We start from the raw sequence: 14021 nt of genomic DNA, 5'->3' as shown, positions 1-14021 counted from the left end.
GACAAACACAGGAACTATATGAACACAACTACAGAACACTCTCCACACAACTAAAACTAGACTTGAGCAATTGGAAAAACATTAACTGCTCATGGATAGGACGAGCCAATATAATAAAAATGACCATCCTACCCAAACTCATTATTCTTTTTAGTGCCATTTTGTTGAAATGGCCATGAAGTTGGCTCTGTGGAATACTAAGAACTTGATTATGTATCAAAGAAATCAAGGTCATCCACTGCATCCAAAGCCATCACCAGTCTTCTTGACTTTTTTTTTTTCTTGCTACAATAATTTGATGTCTCTGGAAGAGAGAGGCTGTGAACCTTGTTTAACTCTGCCTCACTGCAATCTACTTCATGTGTGAGTCAAAAGACATCACCAGTGATATCATTTTGGTCCCCTTTGAATATGAAAGACAAAAACCAAAGAATCAAAATTGCAAGGAAGCCCAATATCTGTAGATTCAGTATTTTTTAGGCTGCTTAGATTAGAGATCACTTTATCTCTTTACTCTGATAATTGATAGATACTAATTAAACTGAGTGAATTATTGTAACCCTATTATAGTTTTCTTTCATTTCTACCCCATTTTTTCCTTGGATAAGTTTTTTTTTAATTATGAATTTGTAGGAAATTTATTTTTTACTTCAACTTCTTAAGTTCTCATTTTGAATTTTTTTCTCTTTTTGTCTGGAACCTACAGAATATTCTCATAATTCTAAATTATTTATCATGGATTGATGCCAAGGACAACAACAAAGAAAATTATGAAACATGCCTCTTCTGTCATAAACTTTATGAGCTCTCTTCCTCATGTCCCATAATTTAAGTACCTTCTGTATCTGTCCCTCTCTGCTATTTGATCAAATAGTCTTACTCCATACCAAGTTAATCCCTCTATCTGTTCACCTGATTCTGTTCCATCCTATCTCCCCCAATAGACCGTTCCTTTGTTATTCCAATGCTATAATTTATTTTCAATCTTTGTGCCTCCTGTTTTGTTCCCCATTACCTACAAAAATAGATATATAATCTTATTCCTAAAAAAAACAACCTTAATTAACCCTTCTTTCCTAACCAACCATCTTCTTCTTTGCAGCTAAATTAATTTTAAAAAAATCTACTGAAGGATCATTTACATTTTCTTCTCCCATTCCCTTATAATATACCTTCTAAGTTTCCCTCAAAATTTCTCCTTCCAAATATACTACTGATCTATTAGTTGTCAGATACAGTGGCCTTTTCTCAATCCTCATTCTTTGACCTCCAATCAGCCATTGGCATTGTTAGTCATTCTCTCCTCCTTGAAAGTCTCTACCTAAGGTTATTAGATACCATGTTACTACTGGTAAACTAGGTTTTTTTAGATACCATTTACCATGGATTACTTGTATTTTGCCTCTCTGACTCTTTCTCCTTTGTGCATCCTTTTTCTATATTACATTCTCTAATCATGTGTCCCACTGTAGTCTGCATTTCGCCTCTCCATTATCTTTGATGTTGATTCTGACAACACTAATTTGCTCTTGTCAGCAGCTCATTTAATGAACAATTCCATCTTCCCCTTCACCCTGGAACAGAATAATATATTACTTGTCATGGATATGAGATTCACATATTGAGGCCCAATATATGTGCTGCAATTCTTGATCTACTTACTTTGGAGTAAGATGGAGTCTCAATGGGAAGTATATCACTAATTGGGATTCCCAAACTGATTATAATATAATTGGCAATATGTGAAAAAGTCAAAAATGAAGGGAAAGTACATTTGCTGCCATGTAATTTCAGAAGGGTATCCCAATGATTTCTAGGTTACTTTCTTATCTTTACAATGCCACAGAATCCAATCCAGACCAACCTTGCCCACAGGATCCCTCTAGCAAACGTCTGAGCTTAGATGAAAAGTCTGATGAAGGGGAAGAGATCAGAGAATGAATGTCACAATCTCTGACCTTGAGGAAGAGTGGTGATCCCATGCAAAAGGTACAGCCGCATAAAGTCATTGTGGGAAATCATCTATTTCCTTTAGAAAAGTCACTCCTTTCAGGCTTTGATTTTTATTGCTATGTATGAGCAGACTATCTTTGTTCACGGTATTGTGTGGGATGACAAAGGTCATAATCTTTGGGGAGTACAACTAGGAAAAGAATTGACTAAGAAATTTCAATCTACCTTGAACTCCAAGGAAGCTATAATTTCCTGTTATGCCTCTATTAATGGACTGATTAGTTTTTATCAAGGGCAATTGACAAGGAAAATGCTGTGTCCCTGTGACTCATTCCATTGTTTTGTGACCACATTTGTCTTTTAATGACTTCTTGGTTCCTTCTTACCTATCAGACCCACTTGTCATCCCTTCAGACAAGGAGATCCCTCATGAATTGTCAGAATAACAAGTCTGATGTTATAAACTAAAGCCAACAATCTGATGGGATTTTTATTTTTCAGTCTTCTGTGTCACATATAAGGTGACTATCTCTCTTGTTCCCTAATAGAACTAATCATCTAGAAAAATGAAGGTGGAAAATAAGGGAAAATGTGTGTGTGTGTGTGTTTATATAAACATATTTCTTTCTTCACTCATTTCTGATTCCTAGAAACACCATTTGGGTTGTCTTGGCAAAAACAGTGAAGTGGTTCACGGCTTTTGTTTTCTCCTCATTTTATAGATGTGGCAATTGAGGCAAACAAGGTTAAGAGATTTGCCTAAAGTCAAACAGTTAATAAGGGTCTTAGAACTCAGGAAGATAAGACTTTTTAGTGTTAAGCCCAACATTCTAACTACTATGCTTGCCATATACATAGATACATATATATGCGAATATATACTATATGTAAAATGTGAAAGAGAGAGATTATTGAAGAATTAATACTTTTTCAAATTCAAGCTAAAACTTTTAATTGTTATTCCTTAATGTGAAAGGAGCTCCCTATGTCATGTATCCAAAGTTTTAGTCCTATTCAGCCAAATATATGTACCATTATGAATACATTTAGCAAAATTAAAGAGACCTAATCATATAAACTGAAATAAAGAAACCAACAAACATGTATATATGAGGTTCTATAATACAGGATTCGAAGGGTGAATGATCCCTCTCTTTAGGATCCTGATAATTCAGTTTAACCAAGAGGCAGTTGCAGGTGTCAACCAAGGGGAAATTCCCCAACATTTCTAATGTATATCCTAGGAGTCAGGACATCATCAAAGGTTTACCAGCCATTACTTTAGTTTTCAAATTCTTCACCTTTCCTGAACATGAAGAGAATTCAGAATCCTAAGTCTTCTCCCTCTTTTCTGGAAACCCAATGGAGTTATATTACTTTTTTCAGCTCTGATCAAGACCATTCATGCCTCATACAGTAGAGGAGTACTAAATAACAAATCCTAATCGTAAGTTAAGAATATCATAAAATTCACACTTTAAGCCAAGTTTACACTATTTGATATGATGACAGGGGCTGTCTTCTAACTAAAACAAGTATTGTTTCTATCACATTCTTTACCTCTAACTTTAGGTAATAATTCCAGTAAACCTGAAGCTTTGGATAAATTGTTTCTTCTTTTTAGATTTAATTTTTCATATTTGTGTCATAACAAGTTTTTAATAAGTGATCTCTAATGCCTTTTTCTCAATGCAATCCTTTAGTCAGCAAATAAAAATAATGTAGCAATTTTTGCTGAAGTGACACATTATTTTGGTGGGAGTGGTACTGAAGTAATACTGATAAGATATCTTTTGAAGGGAGGGATCTAGAAGAGATAATGGTGAAAGAGAGGTCAGTTCCTTTCCTCCAGATAATTTTCCAGAGTGCCCCACAAACAGTACAGACAGAAGATGCAAAGGGAGCTGTTTATCTGTCTCTTTGCCCAACTTTTGACTATCCTATTAAAATATTAATCAAATAAACTAATATCTGGGATGCTAGTAGTGGGGGGCTTTACCCTTCCCAGCTAAGCAGAAAGGTAGGGTGCCATGGTACATGGTGACCAAATATCAGCACATATAAGAGACCAAAATACATTATGAGGAGAACACATGTCATCTTGCCAACTCCTGTCTTTGTTTTGGATCAGTCTCTTTAGTAAAAAACTTAGTACTCAGTCATTGCACCTGGGTTCAAACTTAGTTAGGTTTCTTGGCTCAGAAAGACTGTTTTAAGACCTTTTTGGGTTTTTATGCTGACAGGTTTCTCTGCCAAGATTCCATCTTCTGAAAATATAAACCTGGTGCTCTGTGTGTGCTTGTGAGAATGTTAGTTGTGTCCAAAGATAGAGAACTAGGTGTTCTGCTTACTATAGCTCCTCTGATCTGGTTGACAGAATTTTCTGGATTTCTGGTAAGGAATAGGTAATCATTATTGGTTATTAATTGGAATTAATATTATTATTTATTGGAATTAGAAATACTATGCCTCCCATGATTTCTCTTCTGGCCTTCACATTTATTCTGAAATATAGTTACAGCTGCAATATGATGGCCTGAGAGTCAGTCTCAGGGTCTGGAAGCTCTGGGTTTTAGTGCTTCTTCTGACTGAAACATTTGGGTGGCATTAGTCAAGTCAATTATCTCTTAGTTCCTGATACACTTCTATAAGATCCTTAGTTGTAAAGTAGAAATCTTTTTTTTTGTGTGATGCCCATAACAATTACAATAGCCAGACGATTTTCCATTATGACAGATCTCATTTTCAGCATTTAAATTTTTTTTTATCATTTTTATTTAAGAAATATAGAAAAATAGTATCAAGTCTTGGTGAGCTATAAACTTATCAAAAATTTATCAATTAAAATCATCAATATGAATAATCAATATAAAAAACTTCAGACAAATGTATATTTTTTATTTTTCTAACTTTTAAAATTATTCCATTCTACATATTACATACAGCTATTTACTTGGATATTACGAGATGGCTTTGACTACTAATTGTATGTCTTATGCATGAGGAATAACTTAGCTAAATTCAGAGATTCTCATTGAGTCTACTCATAATGGAAAGACTTCTGGCCATGGAACTTGTTATAGACATCACACAGAATCATAAAATATTTCTGCTTTTATAGGTATAGGGAATTTCTTATCAATGTATTTAATAACTTTGAAATAAAATAATAATATTTGGCTACAAGAGGAAACTGCATAATGACTTGGAAGAAATAGTTGCATCAAAATATTTATTGAGTGGATTTGAATTGAAGACCTCCATTGGCTAATATATACTTTTAATATGTCATTTTATGAGATTGTAAGTTATAATTAGATAAAATATTGATACAAAACAAATATGGTCACCTTTTTCTCCATTTATAAGAGTGGATCATAAGAACAGATATAGTAAATAATATTGTCTGGATTTGGTTTTTTAGTTTGTCTTCCTTTATTCTTGCTATCTAAACTGTCATTTAGTTGCTTATTTTAGGTTCAGTTTCTCTTCTTTATGTGGTTATGTCTCTATCACCAATTTTTTAAAAAATTTTGATGACTTTTATGAACTAACTCCAAATAACTCCCATGATTTCTCTAATATCCATGTACTCCAGGTATCTTCCTCTGTTGTTTCTCTATTAATTTCTTTGACTTCATTATACTTTTCACTTCCCTCTCTATACAGTCAAGGAGGTTAATATAAATATTTCAATATCACAATTATGATAATAAAAAAGTTTAGTTAAATGCATAAAAGCAGAAATTCTGAATTTATCAAATTCAAATCATGATGCAATAAATCATGTTTAATAAGGGAGTATAGGAACACAGATTAACTATCAATTGAAGAATAAGTAATCTAATCTTCAAGAATGAGTCAGTTAAAGAACAAGCTATTAAACTATATAATGATAATAATGACAAAACATATCAAAATACGGATTTCTAAGAAATCAGAAATTAGATATAAGTTTTTAATCTTTAAATACTTACAATAAACATACATAAAGATGAGGGCAATGAATTGTCTGCAATGAACAAACTAGGAAAAAAAGAAACAGAAATCTCCAATAAAATACCAAATAAGTAATCCTAAAATCTACATATGAGATTAATACAATTTATATCATAATATTAAATTAATTAATAAATAGAAAATGATTTTTAAATACATTTAAATAAATTTTTATTTTTAATAAATAGAAATTTTTAATTTTTAATTTTTAAAATAAAAATTTAATTGAATTTTTAATAAATAGAAAAAAGAATTTAGCTTAATGAAAAATCCAGAAAATAGATAAATTATTGATTAATATGGCTTTAAAAAGAGAAGACATCGCTAACATCAAGAATAAAAAGGGTGAATATACCACTAATCAATATGAAATCAAAGCAGTTATTCAGAACGATTCTGCCAAAGCACATGTCAACAATTTTAATGAAAGCATGATGGAAGAATGACTACAAAAATATAAACTGCTTAGACTAAGAGGGGAGAAGATATAAAATTAATATCAACCTATCTCAGAAAAATAAATTGAACAGGCCATAAAATCCACCAGGACCTGGTGTTCAAGATCCACTAACTCCAATCTTATATAAATTATTGGAAAATAGGTAAAGATGGAGTCCAAGAAAACTCCAGTACCGATAACCTAAATCCAAAATAGACAAACAGAAAAAAAAAACTATAGACCAATTTAATTAATGAATGTAGATGCAAATGTCTCAAATTCCCTGGGTCAACTTCATATTAAAATGTACCAAAAGAGCAAAACTTTTGGAGAGGTTGGTAGCTAAATAAGGTACGAAAAAGGCATAGGGAAAAGTACAAAATTTGGCAACATCAATGCAAGATTTAAAAAAAAAATCTGCAAATGACTATTAATACATGTATTTTCATATATAGCAGTTATTCTCCATCTCCAAGTTTACATACTATTAATATTTGTAGTAGAGTAATCTTTTAACACCAATATCCCAATTGTATGACCATACAAATAAGTGATAGGTCATTTGTTTCTCTTCTGTATTTCTACAGTTCTTCTCTATACGTTGATAGTATTCTTTTGATGAATTTCTCTGGATTGTCCTGGATCATTGCATTGCTTCTAGCAGAAAAGTCTCTTACATTTGATTGTGCCAATATCAGTCTTTGTGTACAATGTTCTGGTTCTGCTTCTTTCTCTCTGCATCAATTCCTGGAGGTCTTTCAAGTTTACTGGGAATTCCTCAAGTACATAATTCCTTTCAGCACAATAGTATTCCCTTATCATCAGATACCACAAATTTTTCAGCCATTCCTGAATTGAAGGGCAACCCCTCATTTTCAAAATTTTTGCCACCACAAAGAGAGGAGCTCTAAATATTTTTGTAAAAGTATTTTTCCTCATTATATTTTTTGGCAACAAACCCAGCAATGGTATGGCTGGATCAAAGGACAGGCTGTCTTTAAAAGCCCTTTGCACATAATTCCAAATTGCCCTCCAGAATGACTGGATTAAATCACAACTCACCAGCAATGCATTAGTGTCCCAATTGTGCCACATCCCCTCCAACAATTTTTATGGTCCTTGCTGTCATATTAGCTAGTCAGGTTGGTTTGAGGTGGTACCTCAGAGTTGTTTGTATTTGCATTTCTCTAATCAGGAGGGATTTAGAAAGCTTTTTCAATTCCTTATAGCTAGTTTTGATTTTTCCATTTGAGAATTGCCTATTCATATCCCTTGAACATTTGTCAATTGGGCAATGGCTTATTTTTTTTTTATAAATTTTTACATAGTTCCTTACATATTTGGGAAATTAAACCTTTGTCAGGGTTTTGTTACAAAGATTTCTTTCCCAAATTTGTTGCTTTTCTTCTAATTTTGATTACATTGGTTTTTTTTATACAAATACTTTTTAATTTGATGTAATCAAAATCATTCATTTTTACATTCTGGAATTTTCTCTGTCTCTTGCTTGGTCTAAGAGCCTACAGATCTGACAGGTATACTATTCTGGTCACCTAATTTATTCATGATTGCATTCCTTATATTTAAGTCATTTACCTGTTTTGAATTTATCATGGAATAGGGTGTGAGGTCTTAATCTAAACCTGATTTGTTCCATACTGTTTTGCAAATTTCCCAATAGTTTTTTCAAATAGTGAGTTCTTGTCCTACAATCCAGGATGGGTGGACTTATTGAACACTAACTTCCTGAGGTCATTTACGACTAGTGTATTCTATTGATTCACTCTTTTGTCTCTTAGCCAGTACCATATTATTTTGATTACCACTGCTTTATAGTACAATTTAATACCTGGTACTATTAGATCCCAAGCCTTCACATTTTTTTTTCATTATTTCCCTTGATATTTTTCATCATTTGTTGTTCCTGATGAACTTTTATAAGTTTTTCTAATTCTCTTGAAAGAAATTTTTGGTAGTTTGATAAGTATGGCACTGAATAATTTAAATAATTTGTGTAGAGTTATCATTTTTATTTTATTAGTTCTTTCTATTCATGTGCAATTAATGCTTTTCCAATTATTTAGATACAATTTTAATTGTGTGACAAGTGCTTTTTCTTTGTGCTCATATAATTCCTGTTTGTCATGGTAGAGAGATTCCTAAATATTCAATTTCTTTTTTCCTCTAATTGCTACCAATAGGCTTCCTAGTTCAATGTTAAATAATAGAGGTGATTATAGGCATCCTTGCTTCATGCCTGATCTCATTGGGAAGGCTTCTGAATTGTTCCCATTGTAGGTGGTACTTTCTAGTGGTGTTAGATAGGTACTACATATTTTTTTTTGAGGAAAGCCCCTTTTATTCCTATCCTTTTTAGTATTTTTTATTATAAATATGTGTTGTATTTTGTCTAAGGTTTTTTCTGCATCTATTGTCATAATTGTGTGATTAGTGGTGATTTGATTATTGATATAGTTAATTACATGGATAGTTTTCCTATTATTAAACCATCCTTGCATTCTTGGTATAAATACAACCTGGTCATAGTGGATAATTTTTGTGATAATTTGCTGTAGTCTTTTTCTTAGCATTTTATTTAAGATTTTTGCTTTTATGTTCATTAAGAAATTATTCTGTATTTTTCTTTCTCTATTTTTGTCCTGCCTGGATTTGGAAACAGTAAAATATTTGTGTCCTAAAAAGAATTTGTTAAGATTCCTTCTTTGCTTATTTTGTGAAATACTTTGTGTAGTGTTGTTATTAGTTATTCTTTAGATGTTTAATAGAATTCACTTGTAATTCATCTGTCCATGGGAATTTTATCCTAGGAAGTTCCTTGGTGACTTGTTTAATTTCTTTCTCTAAGATGGGATGATTTAAGCATTCTATTTCCTCTTTTGTTAATCTAGGCAATTTATTTTTTTTATAAATATTCACCGATTTCCCCTAGATTATTATATTTATTGCCATATAATTGTCCAAAGGGGTTCTTAATGAATACTTAATTTCCTCTTTATTAGAGATAAAATCACCCTTTTCCTCTTTGATATGGCTAATGTTTTTCTCTTCTTTCTTTTTTATCAGATTAACCAGTACTTTATTTATTTCATTTGTTTTTTCAAAGCATGAACCACATTATAGTCTTATTTAATATTTCCATAGTTCTTTTACTTTTATTTTCTCCTTTAATTTTTAGGATTTACAATTTACTTTTATCTGGGGATTTTTCATTTGTTCTTTTTCTAATTTTTTAAGTTCTAAACTGCATTAATTGATCTCTACTCTCTCCATTTTGTTCATATAGGGACTCAGTGATATAAATTTTCCTCTGAATACTGTTTTGACTGTATCCCATAGATTTTTATATGTAGTGTCCTCAGTGTCATTCTCTTTAATGAAGTCTCTAATTCTTCCTATGATTTCTGTTTTGACCCAACTAGTTTTATAAAATTAGATTTTTTCATTTCCCATTAATTTTAAATTTGCCTTTCCATACACCTTTGTTTATTATAATTTTTTATTACATTACAACCTGAAAAAGTTGCATTTATTATTTTTGCTTTTCTGCATTTGTTTGAATTGTTGTTATAAACTAGTATATGGTTGATTTTGTGCTTGTATCATGTATTTCTGAGAAGAAGGTATATTCTTTTTTATCTCTGTTCAATTTTCTTCATATTTCTATTCATTCTAATTTTCCTAACATTTCATTCACTTCCATTTGGTCTTATTTATTTATTTTTTGTTAAATTTATCTAGTTCTGGAGGGGAATGGAGGTTCCCCACTAATATGGTCTTGCTATCTATTTCCTCCATAAAATTTTTAAAGTTAAAAAATCAAATTATTGAATGCAATGTTTAGGGCTAAATTCTCTCAATTCTGTATCATAATATACCATAAGTTTTCTGTGACTATAAACAAAAATTCTGAAATATTCATGTGATCCTTTCCATAGAGTTGGAGGATATCCAAAATATGTTGCAATGTTGGTTAGGGGGTGGCCATTGTTTTTATCATTGTCCAAGATAATACAAAGCTTCTGGTTTCTGTCAGAGTCAAAAGAGTCAAAAAACCCCAAAGAAACAAAGCTGCATACATTAGCAAAAACAAACATGAAAGAACAGTACATCCAGAGTCTGTAATATGGAAGAATGAGTGTATAAAAAGGGGGAGAAGTTAAAATAAATGGAAGATGTTATGCTAGTTCAAATAAAGGAAAATCTATTTGGAAACTTGGTTTTCTAAGTAAAAAATAAATCTTGGGTGTAATTTTTTTGTAATTTGAAGAGATGAAATATCTATATGATAAAATATATTCAGGAGATTTAACAATTTTGTATGGAGGAGAGGCAGTGTTGTTAGAGGGGCCACACTGAAGCCATGAAGACCTGGGTTTAGACAGTTTCAGACATTTAAGAGGTGACATTATTTAGGGGCAGCTGTGTAGCTCAGTGGATTGAAAGCCAGACTTAGAAATGTAAGGTCCTAGGTTCAAATCTGCCCTCAGATACTTCCCAGTATGTGACCCTGGGCAAGTCACTTGACCCCCATTTCTTAGCCCTTACCTCTTCTGCCTTGGTGCCAATACACAGTATTGACTCCAACACAGAAGGTAAGGGTTTTAAAAAAAGAGGTGTTATTAGCTGAACCAAGGTAAATAGGGTATTTCCTAGTCTGTTTTTGTCTTATTTGTATTTTATCCTATCTTCTGCTAGGTTGTCCTCCCTTCATGTCTTCTATGATTCTAAGGTTCTAGGTTGTCACTGACCATGAGGACTCTCTACCTGATGTATATGGTGCTTTTTTTGGTATTTCCCTATGCTGTCAAAGGTAAGATTCAGAATGAGAAATGAAAAGGTTTGGGATATATATATCCCAATATATCTCCCAATATATATTCCAATTAATTCAGTCAGCCCTCTCCTACATTGCTTGTAACTAAAGACAATTGAACTTATTCCTGGGACCTGCCTAAAGAACAGCAAGGGAAAATATGCTTTTATTGAGTCCAAGGAGCTTATTAGAATAGTATTCATTTAGGAGCATAATAGAGGCACTTTTTTTAGTCAGAAGGAAGAAAAGCAAGAAGAATAAGAGACTTTGAACCAATGGGAGGTCACTCCTTATTTAAATGAATTCTTAAAAACCATGGGAAGTCAGAACAGGGAAGATTAGGACATTTCTATTATGCCGTAAGCATCACACAAAGAATGACAGCATTAGCTCCTAATTGGAAGGAAGCTAAAATATCTTCTAGTAAAAACTCCTTCATTTCAAAGATGGGGAAAAAAATTGAAGTCAGAAAGTTTATGTGCCTCTCCTGAGGTTATACTGAAAGTATCAAGTAAGAGATCTGAATGCAAGTTAGAAAGAATACATTCAGAAATACCTTCCTATTATGTTCTATTTTCATAGAGAGATTGGATCGGCCCATTGAAAACAGATCTCAAACTATATTATAAAGGGGCAATTATCAAAATATTCTTGTATTACCTAAGGAAGAGAGTAGTTTATATAATTAACTCACAACAGTTAATGATAATAGTAACCCATTATTTGATAAACGCAATGATCCAAGCTTTTTGGAGAAGAAATCACCATTTTACAAAAACTGCTGTAAAAGCTAGAAAACAATATGGCAGAAATTAGGCATCCACAAACATCTCAGACAATATAATAAAATAAAGTCAAAAGTGATATTTAATCTAGAAATAAAGGTGGTATCATAAATTAATTAGCTTAACACAGAAGAATTTACTGGTCAGATTTATGAATAAGGGAATATTTTATAACCAAACAAGAAATGGAGAATATTCCAAAAATTGAATAAGTAGTTTTGATTACATTAAATTTAAAAAAAGCAGAAAAAAAAACAGTGCAACCAATATTAGAAGGGAAATAACAAATTAGGTGTGGTGAAAGTACAGTAAATGTCTCTGACAAATGTCCCATTTCTCAAACATATAGAAAAATAACTGAAATTTATAAGGATGCAATTTATTCTCCAATTGACATATAGTTAAGAAATATGAATAGGCACTTCTGAGATAAAGAAATTAAAGCTATCTATAGTCATAAGAAAAAATGCTCCAAATCAATATTGATTAAAAATGCAAATTAAAACAATGCTGAGATATCATATCTCACCTCCCATAGTTATGATTAACATGACCAAAAAGGAAACCAATAAATGTTGGAGGAGATGTAGAAAAACTGGATTACTGATACACTAGTGAAGGAACTGTGAACTGATACAACCATTCTAGAGAGCAACATGGAACCCAGCTCAAAGGACCATAGAATTACGTGCACTGTGGGTCTATATTGTAAAGATATCAGAGATCAGGGAAAAGGACCTATCTCTACCAAAAGTGATGAACAGGATAAGTTAAAAAAAAAAGCTGGAAATAGTTTTATGCACTGATGCAAAATGAAGTGAAAGGGACAAGGAAAACATTATATATGATAACAGAAATATTTTATGGTGATCAACTTCACAGTACTGAAATATTATCAGGAAAGCATGGTTCCAAGATTATCCCCAAAGGACCTAGGATGATCTATAACCAATAAAAGAAATGTTGGTGTTTGATTGCGGATCAAATATGACATTTTGCACTTAATTGTGTTCATGAGCTTTTTAAAAATTGTTTGTGTGATATGTGTCTTCTTTCATGGAATAAGGAAGATATGTATTGCATGACAGCAATGTTATAACGTATATTAGACAATTTATTGCCTTTTGGAGGTGGGAAGTCTGGGAGAGAGAGAATCTGAATAGCAATTGTCAAACTTTCTACATGTAACTGAAAAAAGTCTTAAAAGTTAAAAAAATCAAATTAAAAAATCTAAGGCTTATGGCTAAATTCTCTCAATTCCGTTTCAGAGTACAGTGTAACTTCTCTGTGGCTGTAAATAAATATTCTGAAACATTCATGTTCTTCTTTCCACAGGGATGGGGAAACCTGCAGTTGATGCTCAATGTGAATTGGGGGGTGGCCGTTGTTCCTATATTTGTCCAAGACCAAATATACTATTTGGCTACTGTGACTATCCACGTAGGAAATGCTGCAGATATGTGCAAACAGAGAGAGAAAAGGAGAGTGCGTCCAGACTCTGTGTTATAGACGAGTGAGAGTATTAAATAGGAGAGAAGTTTAAATGCATGGAATATGCTATGCTTATATTAATAAAGGAAAATTCATTTGGAAACTTGGTTTTCTAATGCATAAATGAATGTTGGGTGTGACTTTTTTCATTTTAAGACATGAAATGTCTATACTATAAAACATATTCAAGAATTTTAATAATTTTATATGGAGGAGAGGTGGTGTTGAATCATCAATAGAGAGGTCACACTGAAGTCATAGAAGACGTGGGTTCTATTTCTTCCTCTGACACATATGAATCTGGGATAAGTTATGACATTCCATTTTATAAGACTTGAAGTGATAAAATTCAAACTGCATTGCGAGATAAGGATTCCTCACCTAGAATTTCCCTATATTGAGGAAATCCTGGATCTTGTTATTCTTCCTGTTTTATTCAACACTTCATCCTATTCCAGAATTTCACTGCTGTGATTGTTTCTCCTACTGAGAATTTGAATTCTCGCTAAACATAGCTTTA

At 32.2% G+C, this 14021-nt stretch overlaps 1 long non-coding RNA gene across 1 annotated transcript; it reads left to right on the top strand.

Annotated features, from left to right (window-relative positions):
* The first annotated feature begins 4266 nt into the window (after positions 1-4266).
* LOC130453708 (uncharacterized) lies at positions 4267-13735 on the top strand. The gene is made up of 3 exons (XR_008911220.1): positions 4267-4347; positions 11142-11222; positions 13346-13735. It is a non-coding gene; the product is annotated as an uncharacterized LOC130453708 (long non-coding RNA).
* Positions 13736-14021: the final 286 nt, after the last annotated feature.

Source organism: Monodelphis domestica, chromosome 1 (assembly GCF_027887165.1).
Source record: "Monodelphis domestica isolate mMonDom1 chromosome 1, mMonDom1.pri, whole genome shotgun sequence".
NCBI classification, from domain to species: Eukaryota; Metazoa; Chordata; class Mammalia; order Didelphimorphia; family Didelphidae; genus Monodelphis; species Monodelphis domestica.
The sequence above is the reverse complement of the archived record's forward strand: the minus strand, read 5'-3'. Positions and strand labels throughout refer to the sequence as shown.